We start from the raw sequence: 22,570 nt of genomic DNA on the forward strand, positions 1-22,570 counted from the left end.
TTTTCAAGAAACTGCACAGCAACCCGTTGTTGTCTTTGTTCTGAATTAGGCAATATAAATGTCAGACCCAATGGAACTTCCGTCAACTGTAACAAGACTTCAAGAAATTCATACCGTCTGAAAATATTGAAAAAAAAATTGGGTATATCCAAAATGCATCAAATGATACAAGAATACTGTTCACAAGCTAGTCGTCATTAAATTACAATTTTGGCCTTTTAAAACACTTCCTCTATGTGACGTCATAATTTCACGGTTGAATAATTCATAAATTAAGTGTTTTAAAAACCACAATTCTCATCTGACTAGTTTTCGAAATTTTCGGTCTTGCGATCAAAAAATTCGCATATATTGTTACCCTTTCTTTTTCCTTTCGGTATATATAAGGTATTTTCCATTATTGTTTTTCCTTGTATGTAAGCTGAAAGTGAATGCCTTTAAATTATGAATTAAATGTACTTATGACAATCATTAGCAAACATTAAGCAAAAGGGACAGTGAACCATTAAGATATTATTATAGAGTTCGAAATAAATTTCCAAACATTTTTCAAAAGCAGGTCTGATGTTAATAATTATGTGTATGTACACTGAAAATGAACTGACTATTTACATTCACAAATTGTGATGGAATTGATGATTATGGAATGGTTAAAAAGAATTTTAGCATGCCCCATTAATTCTTAGCTTAGATGAAGTACAACTGAAAGTACTCTGGGGGGTATGCTCAATGACAGGTGTAGATGTGGCTGTTTTGAAGTAGCCGTGACGTTCTAACCCAGGCGATGACGGAAAGATTCTGCATTTACTTGACAATCTAGGAGGATACAAGCAATATCACAGATATAAACCCTCTTCGGTCGCTTGGCAAGGAAACAATCCGCTATGCGTTTAGCACCCCTTTTCCAGTTTCACTAAATCCTATCTCTTGTTTATTGGAACACAGCTGTCTCCATCAATTTTATAATCTGCACAACATGTACCGAAACAGTCGTAAGTTTCTGTATACGTCCTACAACGAATATGTAGACATAAGTTAGGATCAAAATTTTCTGAAAGATTTTTATTAAAAAAAAATCCATGAGGAGCTCGATAACTTACGTGACACATATATCCATGGATAAAGGACTACAAAGTTGCTGCTTTTCAATTTCCCGAGTGCATTTGTTCGACACTTTATCTTTATCGCAAGGTTGTAATCCGCACTGTTTAGCCTCTCTTTCGTAAGTTTTACCCCTAAATATAGAACACACCGATTGACTATTCAGACAAACCTTTTATTTATCAATTCAGCAAGATGGTTTCCTTTGGGTATATACAAAACATGATCAAGAATAGAGAGCTCTCAGATGTGGAATACTAACCATAATTATCATTCTACAGATGTATAAAAGTCTTACTTTTATTATTATTATCATTTACAACGATCGTATTCACTTTAACCCTATATTTATATAAAAACAAATGATATCAAACACCTAGATTAAGCTTAGGTCCTCGACACATTCAAAGTCTGTTCTGCTATAATAAAACATACCTTGTAATATTCATATAAACTATTCTTTAGAATAAAATGTTTCAAGATTTTTTCAATTTGTTAAATTTAATCCCCAACCTTTCCCTGGAGAGTTTTGGTTTGAACAATTTAGAATCGTTCACAAAGCTACAAAGTTTCATTTTTTTTCTGGCCCAGAAGCTCTTAAGTAAAATTTTTTAAAAGATTTCTCCTCTGCATCCTATACAAAAGTTCGATCCCTTTCTGTGGCCCCACCTTATCCCGGGGGTCATGGTTTTAGCAATTGAGAATCTGCACTTGTTCACAATGCCTTCAAATAAGTTTTATTTTTCTGGCTCAGAAGATCTTGAGAGGAAAAATATTTAAAGATTTTTTGTTCTGTGTACTCCTATGTAAAATTTTGATCCCTTACTGTGGCCCCACATTACCCATGGAGGTAGCTGCAACAATGTAGACCTCTCCCCCTTTTTTGAGGGTGGGGGTTACAACTCTGGAGGATTTCCGTAATGGTACAAGTGCGGGAGTGAATCACCCGCACAGATTTCGGCTCTAAAATTCTCTCTTATCAAATAAATGGCTATTTTGTTAACATTTCTTACCTGGGACTCCAAAATGTAGTTATGCAAGACATAAATCGATCCAAAAATATTCATAACTATCTATACATGTTTATTCAATCATTTTTCGTGTATATCAACATCACAACTTGAATTTATCCGCCATGTTTACTAACCTTGATAGATTTTATTTTGAGACAGCCAATGATAATTTAGGATCTATAGGAGTGGATCTTTCAGGAATCCCCTTATTTTAAGCATAAATATCGAGGTTTGCGTAAAAATAACACTTGAAATTGTTTTATTTATCAATGTTTCTGTGATACCATTCAGGACAATCTTTATAAACACCGTCATTTCCTTTCTTAAGGTGTTCTAAATTTCAATTCAAAGTCTCTGTGCATCACGCGTGAACTGTCATGGCTGCTGAGTAGAGCCACTCGGTAAACACGCAAATTCATTTTACATGTTTTTCGCGTTTAACGGGCTATGTTGTTGACAGTGAATAAAAAATTCGTCTTAAGAGAAGTAAGTTGAATGTGAAAACAATTTATTTTGCCTGCAATCACCCGTATTTAAAATCTATTTGCACCATTACGGCATGTTTTGAAATTGTAGCCCTCTCCAGAAAACATCAGAATAAAAAGTCGAAGAGGGCTACCATGAAGGTTATGGATTGAACAATTTAGAATCTGCACTTGATCGCAAAGCTTCCAAAAATTTATCATTTCTTCTGGCCTAGTGGTCCTTGAGAAAAAGATTAGGTTAAAATTAGATCATTTTTTCATACATGTATATATTTCATTGTTAAACAATGATCCGCTATTGGGCCTACTCTAGTCCAAAGAGTCACAATTTGAACAATTCGTAATCTAGAGTTCCACAGAATATTCAGCATATTTCACCTTTACTGGCTTTGTCTCTCTTAAGAAGAAGATTAACATTTTTTTTAATATATTCCAATATCAAAGGGCTAGGTTTACTTCAGGTAAAAATGGTGACTGTTTTGTATTGCATTTAAATACACTTTAAATGATTTGAAAATTGAAAAAAAAAATTATCATTCACTTCATAAATGACAAGAATTTTAAGATCGGTTCAGTTATATGTAATTGAAGTTGGACGTACTAACCCACATAATTGGGAATCTTCACAAGTTCTATCCCTTGTTTGAATTCCACATCCACCACAGGTAGCGCTGCAGGAACTCCAGGATGACCATGTCGTCCAACCGACAGCGTCGTACAGAACGTTGCTGGTTGAAGATAGTTTGTTTTCCTGGAGAGTTACCGTGTGAGTCGTCTGAGAAGGTGGTAATGTAAAGGTACTGGTTAATCCTGTAACAACAACACTATTACCAAAAACGGAAAAGTTCAATCTCAAAGAGGGTGTTGCAGTTCTTTTGTTATTTTCCCTAAATTTGTAGCAGATTAAAAGAAGAATTTTTATGTTGAAGAAACCCATATTATTTTTTTCAAATGCAACAATATATAAAACACAACGAGAAACAATATTTGGAAGCTGCGTATTGACTTCCAATTTGCCATTAAATGATGTGAAAATTAGTCTCAGATTAGATATCAGATTTTCCATTTTAAATAGGGAATCCCCATTGTTCTGAAAAAGTGCCTCCTTGAAAAAAATTTTTTTTTTACATATACACAAAGAAGGAGGAACTTTCTTCAAAACTGCCATTTCCGATTTTTGTTTCAAAGAGGCACTTTTTTGAATAACGCAAAAAATTGAATGAAAATTATTATCCAAACGAAATGCAAAATGTGTACATTAAATAACACTGGAAAACCATCGTGTCCGAAATAGTCTAGTGGATATGCTTGTGGGCTTCCAACCAGTACTTTTTTTTTTTTTACCAGAGAATGGGTTCGAATCCTGGAATGAATCATTTTTGCATTTTTTTTCTTATTTTTTTTTTTCATATGTAATGGTAGTGCAATGAAATTATATATATTTTGAAAGAAAGAGAGGGGAGAGAGAGAAAATGTCAAGAAGTTAAATGACTAATAACTGTATATTAGAAATGCAAGATTAAATTGTTTTCCTTGATATCCCGTGACTTAAAACTAATGCTTTATTTAGTTTTGTCTTGGAAAATAAAGTTACTGTATTGTTTAAATAATTTATTTTTTACATACTGTAGTTATAGCAATTTTGAATAATTCTGGTCTCTTAGTTAGTAGCCAAGATTTGATTTGAAAGAAATGAAATGTCTTTGTTGTAGCACCAACAGTTTTACGTATAAATGCAAGTGTGATTGTTTTACCACCAAGTAGGTTTGTTTCTGTTACATAGATTTGCTGCCGAAATATTCATGTCGTTCGTCTTCAAAAAGTCATCCGCAGCAATTATCACGTTTTTCTTGTTTTTTTTAAAAGTGTCCATGTTTTGTTAGAGAATTCATTGTAGATATACATGTATTAATTAATGCAACTTTATTTTCAACTTATTATTCATTGCTTGCATATTTTAAAGAAGTTAATAAATTGTTTTATGCAAAAAATAATTACATACAAAATTGTGCCGCCCACGTGGTGAAGTGGTCAGAGCCTCTGCTCTTGAGTCGCAAAGTAAGTTGATCCTTCCGTCGCGGGTTTGAATCCCACTGTGGGACGCAGAGACAGGTCCTTCGGATGAGACCGTAAAATCCGAGTTCCCGTGTCGCAGTAGGTGCTGGCACGAAAAAATACCTCACTCAAGTGCCGAGTAGAGGATAAAATTTGCAGCTTTCCAATGGCAAATGGTGGCGTCTCCATATGAGTGGAAAATTCTAAAAGGGATGTTAAACAACGCCCCCCCCCAAAAAAAAAATAAATCAAGTCTTATAAATTACTGGAAACCATTCCAGTCCTACAGTACTACTAAATTGTGATTCTTTTAATTTTTTCCTACCATGTAACCTAACACATTTAAACATATTTTCTTATAATTTTCAAAGCGACTGTGTACCAATGCGTATGGCAATTTTACTCCTTTGTTAAAGCTGAACATCTTCCTTTAAAAGATAAGAAGAAGTATAGTTATTTTTTTGTCGCTACCGAGTGTTGCACAGCATACGTCCGTCTACACAAGTGACGAATGATTACACTGAACAGTGACCAAGTCAGTCGCTTTATTCAGGGATCCTCATGGTGTCACGTGACTTGGTGTATGGACGTTAATTTTCGGTGCTCCGAGTTTTGGGTATAAAATGCGTCTAAAACCGTATGAACTAGTATCATATCTTGACATAACTAAATATAATGACTGGAAATAGACAAAACAAGCAGAAGAAGAGGGAAAAGGTCAAAAGTAGCAGCAGTAATAGCGGTAGTGAAGTCAGTCCCGATTGTAAATATTTTAAAGCCGAGGACACCACTTTGAACAGTATTCACGAGCGGGTCGAGCGAGATACAACGGTGAGTGATTTACTGTATAAGAAGTGAAATTGACAGTGAACTACCTAGTAGCGTATTTGATTCATTCACTTTCCATGAAAGGTCAGTGGACAATATTTAAACATGGCGTCAAACCAAACAAGCTGTGACTCTGTGTCAAAAAAATTAGAAACACTATTATCTGTAGTTCTTGATTTGAAGAATAATCAGGAAAGTATGAAGCGCATGTTTGAGTCCAAGTTAGAAAAGTTAAAATTTGATTTGATGGAAAATGTTGAAAAAAAAAGATACGATCATTGAAGGATGAGATAGCTTTAGATATTGCTCAAGAGACAAATCGCACTGATCAAATCCTCACTTCCATACAATCCATACAAACACGTCTGGACAAGTTAGAGAAACATGTCACTAAAGATAACAGTAATCACCTTGGAACCACCGGACACTCGTTAGATCCGCTAGATAACAATGAGATTACTATCACAGCTAGTGGTATCCCTGTCACTGAAGATGAAAACGTCATGCAAAAAGCTGAAAATTTGATTAAAGCACTTGGAGAAACTGTATCACAATACGTTCAGATAACAGGCGCAGTCCGGCTGCCAACAAGGTCTCCGAATAAACCCGGCCTCATCAAAATCAGTTTCCAAAACAAAGAAGAAAAAATCTGTGTGCTTAGAAACAAGATGAAGTTAAAAGAACCGATTTATACAAAGAAACTTTTATCAGAAGCAGTAAATTTCGCATTGAACGGTTAATGGAAATAAATGCACGCACTATCTTGAGAAATTTACCGCGGGAACAGGGGAGATTACTAAGGGTCAATGCAAGTGGACGAATCATACCGCGACAAGCAGTGCAAATTGACCAACATGACCAACAAGAGCATTTCTAGTCATTATCATAGATATAGACATCTGTCTGTGACAGTAAAATGTTATCTTGATAAACATAATTTGTCATTCTCAGGAGCGCAATTAAATTAATATAAACGATTTACATGTACATACAATGTCCATACATATAAGTCCGTGAAGATGATGTATAAGATTTAAATCCAGGTGACTTATAGGTCCAAAGGGCCGGGTGTAAAGTATTTGTATTTTTATATTTAAGATGAACTATCTCATGATATCATACTTTCATGTAAATTAGTTGAATCTGATTGGTCGAGAAACATTTGCTAAAAAACACTATTACCCGCTGAATAATGAAGCCACGCCCTCCAGCGTAGCAACAGTCAACATTGCTTGACGACGGGTGGTATTACAAAAAATAGCGACTGCGCAGAATTTATGTGCGCACGGTTCACTGTTATATGTATTTGTATAAAACATTCAGTATAATATAATGAATATTGCATGTCGTTGAGTGTAACATTGAATATTTTCACCCCTCGAAAACCATTGTCAACCTCGGCTGCGCCTCGGTTGACAATGGTTTTCTTTGGGTGAAAATTTTCAATGTTACACTCCACTACATGCAATATTTATATACATTGTAATGTATTACACAAGTCACTATAATAAATAAATTATTATTATTATAGCGAGAATCCGATCAAAAATGGTGGACACATTCCTTTTACGAATCGTGTTTCGCTTTAAGTTTTTATTTGTGATTAACTGTGTTCTGTTTTGATATGAGAATGTTTTGGTTAAAATGTAAATTCAACATTTTTGATTTTCCGATTAGTTTCGATCTTGTATTTCTAAATAAATGGCCAAATCTAAAAAATAATCCTATATGTTTTATCTAGCTCGCATTTGCCTGCAGTAGTGAAACATGTGTAAACACATTCAACATGTACATCATAATATTTCCATTTCTTATTCTTGTCTCTGTGATAACTCTTTGAAACTTAGCGGATTTAATTTCTTGATAAACCTGCCGGAATGTAAACTAGACAAGTCGAAAGGGCAGGAGTTAGAGAAGCCTAATATGCATGCAAATCTCGTGCGCATCTGTCTCTGTGTCTGACGCTAAGGATGCCAAATATGCATGAAAATCTCGTGCAGCTGCCTTTGTGTTTGGCGTCAGTGGGAGAGGGCTATGCAAATTGGCAAGGGAGTCTTCATGTAATTTAAATCTATGTCTACGTTTTTAAAATATAAATCTACAATTTTATTTCACAGTGAAACGGAAATGTAAGGAATCACTGTCTAGTTCGTATAGTATGCCAGGGACATCAACGATGGGCTTCGCCCGTTATGCAAATTATCCTATGTTTCACACTATCGTTGATGCCCTGGCATACTATACGAACTAGACAGTGATTCCTTAAATAATTTCCTGTTAGACATTCCATACATGTATAAATTTCTCTTAAGATTTCATTTAAAGGTTTTCATTGCAAAGCAATATAGGGAAATTTTGTCTTATGAGATAATTTTAAAACTAAACAAGGGTAAATGTACTCATCTGCTGCATGTAAATACACAAGAGCAGAGACAGTAGTACTTATATTTACTGTTTTAATCCCATCCATAAGGTCACATTGGGTCATGAAGTCACAATTTTTGTACTTATTGACGCCATATGCCAAAATTGGTTGAAATTGGTTTAGTGGTTCAAGAAACCGAAAATTGCAAAGTTAACCAGCGACGCAGGTGACCTTATAATTAAGCTGCAACTTAATGAACGTTTTTGATATCTGAATTTTGAATCTCTCATATTTCAAGAAAGAATCACGCGACAAGGTCCCGGGGCCATAAAACTTAGAAAAACTTACTTTGATCTAAGTCTCTCTTATACAAAAGGAATACAAAATGGAAAAGTGAGACTAAGATAAAAGTGAGCTGGTATAAGTTTTGTAGCCCTGGGCAAGATTTTAAGTCCTTATGAATCAGACGAAGAGCTCTTGGAAAATCATGGCAATTACCGACTCTCCTCCTGTAATATGACGTAGTATCCATTTTTTTTCAAGATGATTGTTTGCGTCCTTTCGATGTGCTTGCGTTTGAGTTTTTCACCCTCATTTACACAAACTCTAAAATCATGCTTTTTATTTGATAGTCACTGAAGCTTTTCTAATTTTTTTTTCAGGACTTTCAGGCCCAATAGATCTACTTTAGAAATCTTCATTTGCAGTCCCCCCCCCCAAAAAAAAAAGTCTTACCAACACATAATTGGCCATCAAAGAAGAAGCCGTCAGCGCAGTAATATGTGGATCTAGGACACAAAGCAGGCCTGGATTTCTTTACCATTCTAGATGTAGGTGAAATACATAAAAATTTGTAAATAATATATGAGAAAAATACCATTTGCAGCAATAAGACATTTTTTTGTTTTATTATGTAAAACTTTACTTTTTTAAAGCAATATGAGCTGTTTTTTTTTTTTTTGATAATTTTATTTTGATGTTGAAATGTGCTCTTATGATAAAGTTGTTTGTATTTTAAACTTTTATGACCAGAGATAAAAATTGTACAGGATGACAATAATGTAATTCTGCTTTAATTCAAACTTATAAATAGTTCTTCCATCACAAATATGAACACTAGAAGTTTATTAATGTTGTTATTCTGTTTTCTGAAATATTCATTTATACTATTTTCAGAAATATTTAATTACAATCTTGCAACAAAATAATTCCGACTTCAAATTTGCAGCTCATATTGCTTTAAACAATACATTATACTATAAATAAGTACATGAGCCACAACAGTCATCCGAGTGACTTGGTTTTGGTTTTCCTGAGATTTTTTTCTACATTACATAATCCCATGTCACATTTGCATGAAATATAAGAAAACGAATAGTATTCAAGCTCAAAAATCCGTTAAACAATACAAATAAGGAGCAGAGCAAATATGGGCCTCCAAAACATCAGAGGCGGGATCAGGTGTCATGGAGGAGTGAGCATCCCCTGTCGACGGGTGCTCCTTGTCATGATCGGAAATGAACGGGAAAAATCCATTGAAAATTCAGTGTGATAAATTATATTTGCTGACAAGGTCATTGTATCGACCATTGGTGCCGTTATTATTTAGAAGTATTACAAATACTTTTCTTCTCTCTTAATAGAGACACATTGAAGATTCCTTTTCCGATCCCACAATTTCAATTTCATAATTTTCTGTCAAAAACTGTAAATGCCGTAATGTTTTTTTTATAACAAACTTTTATTATAGCAATCGTGCTGGACAGAGCTTATTTAACAAAACTTGGGAAAATCTAAACTACATATCTTTTTATGATGCTAATGGAGTAGAATGCACCGTTTGTGGTCTTATTTATGCTGTTGAAAACAAAGGTTTACTTCATCAAAGAATGCCAGGGCTGAATAATACACATATGTATTTCAAATCAACAGTGGGGACAAACAGATTCCAAACAAGCACTCTATTTTACTTGATCATTTTATTTCGTAAATGATAGAATTTTAGGGAAAAATACCATCATACCGATAGTCTGTTATTGAGAACACTTTTCCGTAGATAATGAGAAATTTACAATACACTTGACAGTCATGTAAATTAGTCTTAACTTAAAATTAACCTTATATACATGGTGTCTTTGATTCACTACTGCCGTATACTAACAAAAGTTAGGTTTTCATCACTTTTGCACCAACTCTCACTTTAGTGTTTGATCCTACCTCTGAGGTTTTTAGAAATATGTGCTTTCCTCTGCTCCAGTTTGTATTTTCAACTTTTGGATTATTATTTTTCGTTTCCCATATTTGATTTAATAAACCTTTCTAGTACGCTATCAAAGACTTGTAAATCTTTGGTATCTAAGTAATTACCATGGATCTAAAAGAAAATAAATTTGAAATATACAGTGTATTACAAAGTTTGAGATCAATTCCACTATTCTTAAAAATTTGATTTAATAAACCATTGTGTTTCTTATTGATAGAACGTATGGCGATTGAAACAAATCACCGTTGTATGCAGACTTTTGATATTGATCCGATGGTTAGCGGCAAGAAATACAGTATGTAAGTAATTGCCCATGGATCTAAAATATCACTAAATAGCTCTGAAGTACTTGAAAAGAAGATTTTAAAAGGTTTCCCTATATATCCCTATGTAAAAACCCTAGCCCCGGGGGTCATGATTTGAACAAACTTGAATCTACACTACCTGAGGATGATTCCACATGAGTCCTGGCCCAGTGGTTCTGGAGAAGAAGATTTTTAAAAAATATTTCCTATATATTCCTATGTAAAACTTGGGTCGGCCATTTTGGCCCCACCCTAGCCCCAGGGGGTCATGATGAACAAACTTGAATCTGCACTACCTGAGGATGATTCCAAAGTTTCATCTTTCCTGGCCCAGTGGTTCTGGAGAAGAAGATTTTTAAAAGATTTTTCATATATATTCCTATGTAAAACTTGGGTCGGCCAGTTTGGCCCTACCTTTGCCCCAGGGGTCATGATTTGAACAAACTTGAATCTACACTACCTGAGGATGATTCCACATGAGTTTCATCTTTCCTGGCCCAGTGGTTCTGGAGAAGAAGATAAAGATTTTTCCTATATATTCCTATGTAAAACTTGGGTCGGAGAGCCCCGGGGGTCATGATTTGAACAAACTTGAATCTACACTACCTGAGGATGATTCCACATGAGTTTCATCTTTCCTGGCCCAGTGGTTCTGGAGAAGAAGATTTTTAAAGATTTTTCCTATACATTCCTATGATGGCCATTTTTGGCCCCACCCTAGCCCCGGGGGTCATGATTTGAACAAACTTGAATCTACACTACCTGAGGATGATTCCACATGAGTTTCATTTTTCCTGGCCCAGCGGTTCTGGAGAAGAAGATTTTTAAAAGATTTTTCCTATATATTCCTATGTAAAACTTGGGTCGGCCATTTTGGCCCTCAGGGGTCATGATTTGAACAAACTTGAATCTACACTACCTGAGGATGATTCCACATGAGTTTCATCTTTCCTGGCCCAGTGGTTCTGGAGAAAAAGATTTTTAAAGATTTTTCCTATATATTCCTATGTAAAACTTGGGTCGGCCATTTTGGCCCTACCTTTGCCCCAGGGGTCATGATTTGACAAACTTGAATCTACACTACCTGAGGATGATTCCATATTAGTTTAGCGGTTCTAGTAGAAGAAGATTTTTTAAAAATGCCATTCTTAACAAATTCATGAAGAAAAGGGCGTGGCCCTTCATTTGAACAAACTTGAATATCGGTAATACTTTGCCAAGTTTGGTTTTGGAAATTTACGACGACAACAACGACAACGACAACGACGACGACAACGACAGACAACGGACAAATTTTCAGAAATAGCTCACTTGAGCCGCTCATCTTAAGACAGAAAACGCTCTTCCATAAGAAAAAGAGATCAGCATTATTTACTCTTAAAGACGTCATATAGTTATGAAATTTCTCAGAAATATGTATCTTAAAGAGTCCAATAAATTTTCGGCAAAATTTCTGTATTTTAAAAAAATTCTAATTAAATTATCGGTATGTTGATATCGCTGATGGAGGATACGGAGCACGACAAAAAAAATGCAGCAAAAGCATGCAGAATCGAAAATTTAACTCATTAATTTTCTATAATTCGCAATATTTTTCGACAATTTTCTCAAATGTATCTTTAAATTGTTCTGTTATTATGTACTTAGATTTCTGACGTGATATTTGAAATACTAACAGAAATATAGTGATTTTTTTTTCTGATGTGATTCCCGTGAAAATAACTGTGAAAATGGACATTTCCTGAATTGACAGCTCACCACACTTTTGTTAAATTATGTGTAATGCTCGAGATATCGCCAACATAGATCCAAAATATGCATAACAAAACATGTAGTAAACTAGGGTATTCGTGACATCCGTCCATAAATAGCAAATTCAAATTTTAGACCGTTAGACCTCTGTAAAAAAGGCTATACGGGAGGACGGGAAGACGATTCTCGACGAAAACTTTATCCGGACTGTAAAGAACGTGACTGAGTCAGAGTCACCAATATCATACTCACCGTGTATATCCCAACATGCGGGGTGTATACTATGTTGTGCGCGGGGTCTATGCTTCCGAAGCGAGAGAAAGGGGGTCGAGGTACGTTCTTTGTCCGTTTTCGCAACTTACGGATATTTTTCCCAGAAAGCATGTGCCTACGGAAGAAAGGAAGAAAGCATTATCTAAAGAGTTTATGGATACCTATGAATCCACTGTACACCTTCTAGTTTTATCAAACACCTCAACACAATTCCGAGGATCGGAGCAAGATTGACGCTACACTGTGTTTATGATCAAATATCAGAACAAGGCTTTGCTTTATCGTCATTTTTATATCATTGTTAAATGCATGTTTACAATCTAAATGTTTGTACAAATTGTCCGTAAATAAAACAGTTCGTATATCAAGATATTAACGAAAAATCAATGTTGTGTCCGGGGTGTATGCAACATGTTGTACGCGGGGTGTATACCCCATATTTTTCTAAGGATTGTTGATACGAAGTATCAATGGAAATATTATTCACACAGGTTTATAAGTGACAGATATTGTTAAAAAAAGACCTTAATACTAATACTGAACCATAAAGTTATTTCCATAAACGTACTGAAGTATAAAACAAACTAAATTTTTAAAAAAATCAAAAGAATTTTAAAAAAATAAAAAAAGAAACGATCATATTTAAACATAATAGGCGCTAGGTGTGCAAGGAGTGATTGTTATCTGAATTAATGCTACATCGTAGGATGACGCAATGGTCTAAATCTACGTAATCATAAAATCTCTCGCCCTCCACCAACCCTGCATTAAGGACACTTTGCCTCTCAGCTCATTTTAATCTATTAACATTGTATTTAGCCTTTTAAAAATAATAGAAACACTACGTGAATGGTGTATTATGAAAAAATCTTATTTTTTGTTTCTGCAACATTTATGTTATTAATACATTTATTTTTAAGCATTTATGACAGTGACGTAGAATCTGTTTTGAAGGGGGGTGGGGGTACCTGAAAAAAATTTGACATAAGTTGACTAGCTTTAAAAAAAAAAAAGGGGGGGGGACTTATCGAGACTCAAAACTCCTATTTCAGATGGTATTGTAGGTCCCATCTTTTTTTTCAGTACCAATTCGCCTTTTTTTTACTTAAACATACTACATAACCATTATTTGACTATGCTGTAACAAAAGGGGGAGGGGGCAACCTGTTTTTCGATGACCATTTTCTATAGTGAAAAGTTATGTCTGGAACAAAAAGGGGGTAATACTATGTGTCTGTATGATATATTAATTTTCCTTTCAATTTTCGCAATATGTGGACTCATTTTTCTTTATCTGAAAATATTTCATATTTTACAAATCACAATATAAACATGTAAAGCCGACTATAAAAAAAACACATTTGTAATAAGGGACGACAATTTCTGAGGGCATGCACAATTGAAAAGAAAAACTGTTTTGGGTACAATTACAATTTTAACGTTGACGTGTAATTAATATCAATTCATGTTCACCGCTCCTCTAATTTATTATCGTATACATAAACGTAATAAAGTACCCCCCCCCCCCAAAAAAAAATGACCTAAGACACAAACACACCCTCCCCGGGCCAATACCTAGAAAATATGTACTCAATTCAATACAATGCCTCAATATAAACAAATATTTTACTGCCAAATATGGGCTCCTGGGGGCAAAGTACACAGCATATAGATACTACATGAAGGAGAACGCTGTTTATGACATTACAAAAAGCCTTTTTTCAATGTCATTTAAAAATATTTTAAAAATTTAACAGAAATTATGAAAAATTCTAATGTTCAAAATCATGCATATGTGAAGTATTTATTAAGGAAGGATCTGAATAAGGTGCCTTTAAATCGAAAGAAGGGACGGATTGTTGGTCATCACATTAACAGTTAAACAAAGTATCCTGTACATTTATAATTCCATATGCATGCAAAGTCAAAATTGCGATGAACATGTATCAATTTTTTCCAGTAAATCGAATTCATGAACCTGAAGTTGTGCTATTCTGGTGAATAATTTTAAAAAATTAATAGAACTTTTATAAAAATCATTTGTTAAGTAATTTTTAATGATATTACAGACAATGATACTATAGAGTAAAAAGAAAGGGGTATACATCCCACGTACAGCATGTTGCATACACCCCGGACACAACATTGATTTTTCGTCAATATCTTGATATACGGACTGTTTTATTTACGGACATGCAATTTGTACAAACGTTTATATTGTAAACATGTATTTAACAATAATATAAAAATGATGATAAAGCAAAGCTTTGTTCCCGATATTTGATCATAAACACAGTGTAGCGTCAATCTTGCTCCGATCCTCGGAATTGTGTTGAGGTGTTTGATAAAACTAGAAGGTGTACAGTGGATTATAGGTATCCATAAACTCTTTGAAATGCTTTCTTCCGTAGGCACATGCTTTCTGAAAATATCCGAAGTTGGAAAACGGACAAAGAAGTCCTTCCCCCCCTTTCCTCTGTTTCGGAAGCATAGACCCCGCGACAACACGATACACCCCGCATGTTGGGATAAACACGGTGATACTATATCTCATAAATACCTGCAGTTTTTGGTTTTAAAACAAAAAAAAATATTCTTTACTTGTTTAATAGATGTTAAGCTTGACAAAAAATGGTGTTTGGATGTTGAGTAGATAAAGTAACTCAAACTGTAAAGGTATTTTGGAAAATGTTGAGAAAATGCAAGCTCAATTACATATTTTTTTTATAATGCCTGTGACGTCGAAGATTTTGCTGCTCCGTGACTTAAAGATATGTCCTAAAATCTATGGAAGCGTCACTGCCTTATAGCAGAACACTACTATTGATTGGTCAACCTTCCATTCATTTATGTCAATCTTTATACATTAACCCCCCTACTATTGCATTGTGCCAACCTTCCATTACATTATGTCAACTCTTTATGACATTAACCCACACTACTATTGCATTGTGTCAACCTTCCATTACATTATGTCAACTCTTTATGACATTAACCCACCCTACTATTGCATTGTGCCAACCTTCCATTACATTATGTCAACTCTTTATGACATTAACCCACACTACTATTGCATCGTGTTAACTTTCCTTTACATTATATCAACTCTTTATGACATTTTCACATACTACAATTTTATTTCGTCAACTTGCATTTCGTTATGTTTACTTTTCATGACAATCTTAGTTTTTATTAACTGATGTGAAAAGCTCATGCCATACTGTGCGCACTCTTCTACATTATGTCGATTCACTATTACGTTATGCGAACGGGGTATTTTGGCCTTTATATGAGCATAACGTATTTTCCGCGTTCCGCAAGCACTAAAATGGCGGGAGAGAAAACTGTCGTAGAAGAGATTCTCAGCGATTTGGGAATGACATCTTTAAATGAACTTTAAGCGATAAATGATTGACAATCTTGAAACATGCAAAGCCTTAACACTGCGACTGTGAATGAAAGTCACGTCGAAATTCAATGGTGTTTACTTTAATCTGATAATTAAATAAATCAAATATTATGAGTCGTGCAGCAACCATTTTTTTCTTTTTATTTTGAATTGTTTTTTTTTTTTTTATATAAAAGTCTTAAACTTTGTAGGACATTGCATTAGTTTCACATTAAGTTTAGCTGAATTAAGTTGAAAACTTTTTTCTATAAAACTATAAAGCCTGAGAGCTTCTCCGCTTTCCGCCCATATACCGTCCCCCTTCCTTGTTCAACATTCCCATATCTGCCACTGATATGTGCCCATGCATGCTTACTAAGGCATATTCAATTGATTTAGATGAGCACTGGTAGATTTTTGTAATAGAATTCTGGCCCGGGAATATTAAAAAGACTAACTCCAGTGACGTAGCATCATTTTTTTGAAAGAGGAGGTCAGCCAGTAAAAAAATCATTTATCCGAAAAAACTAGACAACCAAGAAAAAAAATGTCCAAGCCCGAAAATCCTATTTGGGGAGAGTGGTCCAATTCAATAATCCTATTTTTTTCCAGATATATTATATTATTATATTACCCTTAGTGGACTATATTTCAACAAGAAGTGGGGGGGGGGGGGCTGTACAGTTTCAATGAACATGACATTTTCTATAGTAAAGTTATGTCTGGGAAAAGAGGGGGTTGATATTATGTGCCTGTAATTTGTCCTAATCAATCACACCCCCCCCTTCTTACCAGTCATTAAAACAGGGTCGTCAACATTTATTATATACTAGATATACAGCTTTGAGATAATGTAAATGTATTTTTACATCAGGTAATGAACTTGGAATCCACATGATAAAGAGTTAACACAATATAAAGATATTTTTAAATCACATAAGAAAGAGTTGGCATAACGTTATAATATATCCACATCACGGTATGGAGTTTCGACATAATGTAATAAAGTGTTGATATAATATAAAGATATGTTCACATTATGTTATACACTTTTTACACCACGTAATAAAGCACTGACATAAAGGTAAAAGATGTTTCACCTCACATCAATAGCCCTCGCCGTAAAATAAAGATAAATATATATCACGTAATAATACTTTGATGTAATAGAAATATACACTCTCAAAAAGGAATGGGCTTTTGACTTCATGTGATGATAAGTTTAATTATAAAACGCAATTTACTTGACGTAATGCAATTTTGACCTCACATATTAAAGAAATGAAATGATGTAAAGAAACATTCATTTCACGTAATAAAGTTTTAACACAATGTAAACACATTATCACTTCACATAATGAGTTTTTTACTTCAAGTTATGAAGTGCTGACATAATGAAAGGATGTATTTACTTCATGTAATGCAGCATTGACATGATGTTCAGATATTTCATCATCCCATAAAAAATGGACATAACGTAAAGATATGTTCACATCACGTAATGATAAATTGACGTAATAAATGCATAGTTGTATGCTATAAGGCAGTGATGGCGTTCCATAAAAATCACTTAAAATCGGTATCAATTTACAACATTTTGATATGAAATTTTGAAGACCATATAAGTAAAGATTCTTTTATATTATGTGTGACATTTTGCCCAATTATGTCGTCAAATATTTTTTCTGTGCAACAAGTCCGCGTAATTTTTGAACGGCCCTCGTAAAATACTAGTAGTAATATAGAATGTGATATATGGAGATACCGAATAGTATTCAAGCTCAAAAGTCCATTAAAATTACTAAATGGAGCTGAAACTCGCACCTCAAAAGCATCAAGAGGTGGGATCAGGTGCTTGTAGGAGCGAGCATCCCCTGCCGTCCGGTCCCACTTGCATGTGCTCCTTGTCATATGGGAAATAACGGAAAAATCCGTCGACAATGTAGTGTGTGAATAATGACCTAACAATTACTATGAAAAACCAGCCAGCATTTGACCTTATGATAAATTGTATTAGATGACAAGGTCATTATATCGACCATAGAATTTACAAAATGATGACTTTAAACGAGACTGTTGATATTCTTGTTTAAAACAAAACCAAAATTTTCGATTTCTTTTGGTTTTATTATATGAAAAAAAATAAAGGGGATGCTTACACTTCTGTTTTGCAGTCTGGAGCCCATGTGTACCAGGTTTTACAGGATACTTCCTCCCTCCCCCCTCCCACACTTGTTGACAAGTCTCTTGAACAAGGCGGGAACAAGGCATATACGACTGATCTCTTCGACTATCCTTTCCATATCCGCCGCAATATTCTTATAGGACACCAGTTAAAAATGAATTATTTTTTATTTCATATTGAATTTTTTTTACACAACTTGCATCCATTTATTTTCGAATTGATTTCTTTAAATGTAATAACTGACAATGATACATGCACTGTATGATACTAGTGATACAAATACATGTATAGCAATACCGATTTCCTGAATATATATATATAATTTGTGTTGGATTTTATATGTATTAAACATTCATAGATTTTTTTTACCTGAAACCACCTCCGCCTCGAAGCCTTTTTTACCATCCCCAAAAGCGCGCATCAATACCAGCATCTCATTCCCCTCTGATAAAAAGGGGAGGGGTTTTATCATTTTTATTGAAACAACAAAATCTGAAAATCAGAATATTTTTGTATATAATAAGCGAGTTGAAGATACGCATCTGAAAACAACTTATCTTTTCCATTTTCTAATACATGCACCTTGTAATAAACCTTGCTCCAGGATTTGCTAGATTGTGGTAATAGCGAACTTCAACATAATCCCTGCACTTCTCATTAGGATCATCTGTGCAATTATAATACATCATGAAATCTCCTTTAAACGTCAGTTTGATGTTTTTGTTTGGCTCAGTCTGAAAAAAAATAGAAAATTATTAGCTGTGAAGAAAAACTCAAATTGATTTTGTTTGGTACAGTCTGAAAAAAAGTCCCAAAACTTTATTAAGCAGAGTAAAAAAAATTATCCATAAAGTCCCCATTTGTTTAAGAATTCATGATCGTTCAGTTTATGTTTTATATCACGTACCTTAAAGAGCCAGGATAATTTAGTCCCTTTCTTGTAATCACTAGTTGTATATGCAGAAATCACTATGGGTTTATCAGAAACAAAGATTTCTCCAGTTTCCACTGTAACCAAATTAAGTTTCGGTAGAAATTTTAAACCATTTTAAAGAATATTTTTCTCTACTTAATTCATTGAACAAAAATTTATGAAGCCATAAAATTCAAGGTTTAACACTGAAAATAAAGTCTAATTCACCTGTACTCTGAGGATGTATTTGAACATTTTCGCAGTAGTCCCCACCTAACCCGTCTGCACAGCGGCATTTGGAACAGTTTTTGGGATCCTGGTAACCATCGTGGAGACAAGGCTTAGCCAACAGTGAAGGATCACATACGTCTATGAGAAAAAGTTATGATATTTTATATAAAGTAATTTAGAATATTAACTACATATGAGTTATCGTTTTATTTCATTGCTGAAAAATATACAGAAAACTACTTTTTTACCTTGACAGTATGCCAAGTTAGCAAGCTTTGCGTCATAAAAAGAAAACTCTTGTCTTTGGCCAAGGGCACGTTGAAGGCGGACGTCCCTTGCAATAAGTGTCGGCTTAACAAATGTTCCACCACCCTGAACAGCGGCAAATGCCTGGAATGATTCCATTTACAAAGAAATATACAAATTTTTGATCTGACATCGATACATCCCCTCTAAATATTTTAGTATCAGAAGACAGTAGAGCAAAAACGGTTGATTTCTTAATTTTGCAAATTAAGGGAGAAATTTTGTTAAGTCTGTGACTACAAGTAATTAGAATATTTAAAGTATACGTCAATAAATTTCTTTATGTATAGATGTTAAAAATGGTAGAATTGCTTGTTCAACATCACATAAATATGGTTAACTGAGATAAGTGGGTACTTTGACTTTAGGAGGAAAAGGAATCTTATTTTTGCTTCTAAATTTACTTCAGAATGATGAATTTATTTCATTTTTTATTTACGAATCTTAAAGAATTTTCAAAAGAAATTGAATGGAACATTTCAGTTTTCAGTAATAATAATAATAATAAAAAGAAAGAAAGAATGGATAAAATAATCAACATATCAATATCAGACTTATTTACCGTTTTTTTTCTGATAAAATAACATTTCGCTATCAGAGTTATTTAGTTATTTTCTTTTACAATAACAATTCAATATCAGAGCCATCAAGTTATTTTTTGGATAAAATAACATTTCAATGTCAGAGTTATGTAGTTATTTTTTTTTATACAATGATATTTCATCATCAGAGTTATTTTCTGATAAACTAACATTACAGTATCAGAGTTAATTATGTACATTCTATCTTAGATTTCAAATTTGTATTTTGAACGTAAAATTGATTAAATGAAATTTTAAAATCACTTCTCCTGTTTAAATATAGATTTTTGCAAGGATTAATGCCTAGAAGCCTTCTCAAATTGAACGTAAGACAACATACAATCAATCAATCAACATTTCTTCATAATTTTAATATAAACTATGCTCAAAGCTTTTCTTAAACTACTAGCATCAATGTAACATAGTATCAACTGATTTATTTCTCCTATATGGCATCAAATAAAATAAAATTCTTGATAGGACTTTAAATCCGAAGTGAAGCCACAGTTGGGATTTTTCATTTTATCGATCTCTACCATGATGTAAAATGTAAGGAGATATACCTTAAAGTTTCTTTCCTTCCGTGAGATTTTGGTTGGACAAAAATCCCACCATTTTCACACGGGCTTTTGAACTACATTACTGTTTCCCTTTGATAATGCAAAATGTCACGATATCGTTCTGTGATCGAAATCTTAAGAAAACTACTTAATACTGTCCAAATTTCTATAGATATTAGTTTGATTTGATCTTAATAAACGATCCCATGTGTTAATAAAATAAAATTTCTACGACTAAAGTTCAAAAAGGTAAAGTTTGAGTAGATTTTCAAATAAAAGGGCTAAGGGCCACACCGCTCACCTGTGTAACTTTGGCCTTGCTGTTCTGTATCAGATTTCCCCTCAAAATATATGCATTCTTCTGTATTTTTAAAACCTTTGTGCCCATCCTATACAGAGGATCGTGATGTGATCAAAAATAGATCTACACTACCAGAGAATGCTTCCAAACTAAAATGATTTACCATGCACTTACTGTTGAGGAGCTTTAAATATTCTACCTTTATAATCTCTATCGTGGCCCCATCTGATCCAAGGAACAATGATTTGAACAATTCATGGTTATTTGACAATATCATCAGTTCTCCACTTTTAATACATTTTGTTAGTTCAAAGAGATTCATAAAAAGAAAAAATTAGGCTTTATGGGTTTAAACAGTAATTTCACTGATGCTTGCGCACGCATAAAGACCAATATGAACATTTTTAGAGTAGCTATAAAAAAAAACTCTCGAATATTTTTTTTTTTTACAATTTAAAAAAAATTCGGAGAGATAAATAGAAAAAAATGAGTAAAAAGAGTATGTTCCCTAATTTCATTCAAGGAACATATACACACTCGTCTGTATTTGTTATGTACGGAAGCCCATTAGTGCCAATCTGTACATATAAAGGAAAAACAATACATGAAAGCAAACCTCAATATATAAAGGAAATGCGAAATATATCAACAGAACCTCGATATATATATATAAAGAAAATGCGATGCGATATATATACTAGTAAACAAAACTTCGATATATATAAAGGAGATGCGTTAGATATAAACAAAACCTCGATATAATATGAACTAAAGAGAAATGTGTGTATATATATATATATGTAAGCAAAACTTGGAGAAAGAGAAATGCGAAAATATATGAAGAGAAAAATTCCCACTGCATGACTTCCCCAGCTGTCCATCAAGATTATAAACAGATTAAGCCCTGTCAGGGGCTGATCCGAGATAGTAATCTTGTATTACACTATGCGTTCCCAGAATCAGGAGACTTCTGTTCTTACATGTATCAAGGAACTCTTTTTGAAACTTTACTAAAAATAATGCACTTAATGGAGTAGATGAGCATTTGATTATTAATTAGTTCATAATATGATGTGAATCCGTCCTTTCTATGTATTTATTGGCTTTACGTGTACATGTACTTGAGATAAACTTCGTTTTCACAAAACTTTACAGTATTATACTGGTCCAACAATTTAACTGAGTATTTATGAAAATAAATGTACAGCATTAAGACTTAACAAGTTTAGTTTTTGTATGTCCACATTCAAATTAATGATATAAGTATAATATACTTGTATGCCGATTGGTAAACAAATTGAAAATCGGAATGGGAGAGAGATGCGAGAGACGAAGATAATTTTTTTTTATGTGAGGATGGATTTTTAGAAGAAGGCGACAGTCACGCCTTTAAAAATTAATTTTAAGGTTCTTGGGTGTAAAAAAAGAAATATTATGTATTTTGGAATGAATGAAAGGAGTAATAGTGCACACTTATCAATTATAGTGTTAATTATTGTTCCAAGTTGTTGATATTACTACAACGTAAACATTTTTAAAAAATAATGTCGTTATAATTTAGTGACAAATTGATGATACACCGTCAAAATCTTGTTATAGATTTAAATTCAATTATAAAATAAATGCAAATAAATGCAATTTTCATGATTATATGCAAATTAAAAA

General features: G+C 33.6%; 1 pseudogene; it reads right to left on the reverse strand.

The window, feature by feature from the left end:
* Window positions 1-654: 654 nt before the first annotated feature.
* On the reverse strand, window positions 655-21,271 carry LOC134273700 (zinc metalloproteinase dpy-31-like; annotated as a pseudogene).
* Between the last annotated feature and the right edge of the window lie 1,299 nt (window positions 21,272-22,570).

Source organism: Saccostrea cucullata, unplaced genomic scaffold (assembly GCF_032062105.1).
Source record: "Saccostrea cucullata isolate Sc308-1 unplaced genomic scaffold, CSIRO_AGI_Scuc_v1 ctg7807, whole genome shotgun sequence".
Lineage (NCBI taxonomy): Eukaryota > Metazoa > Mollusca > Bivalvia > Ostreida > Ostreidae > Saccostrea > Saccostrea cuccullata.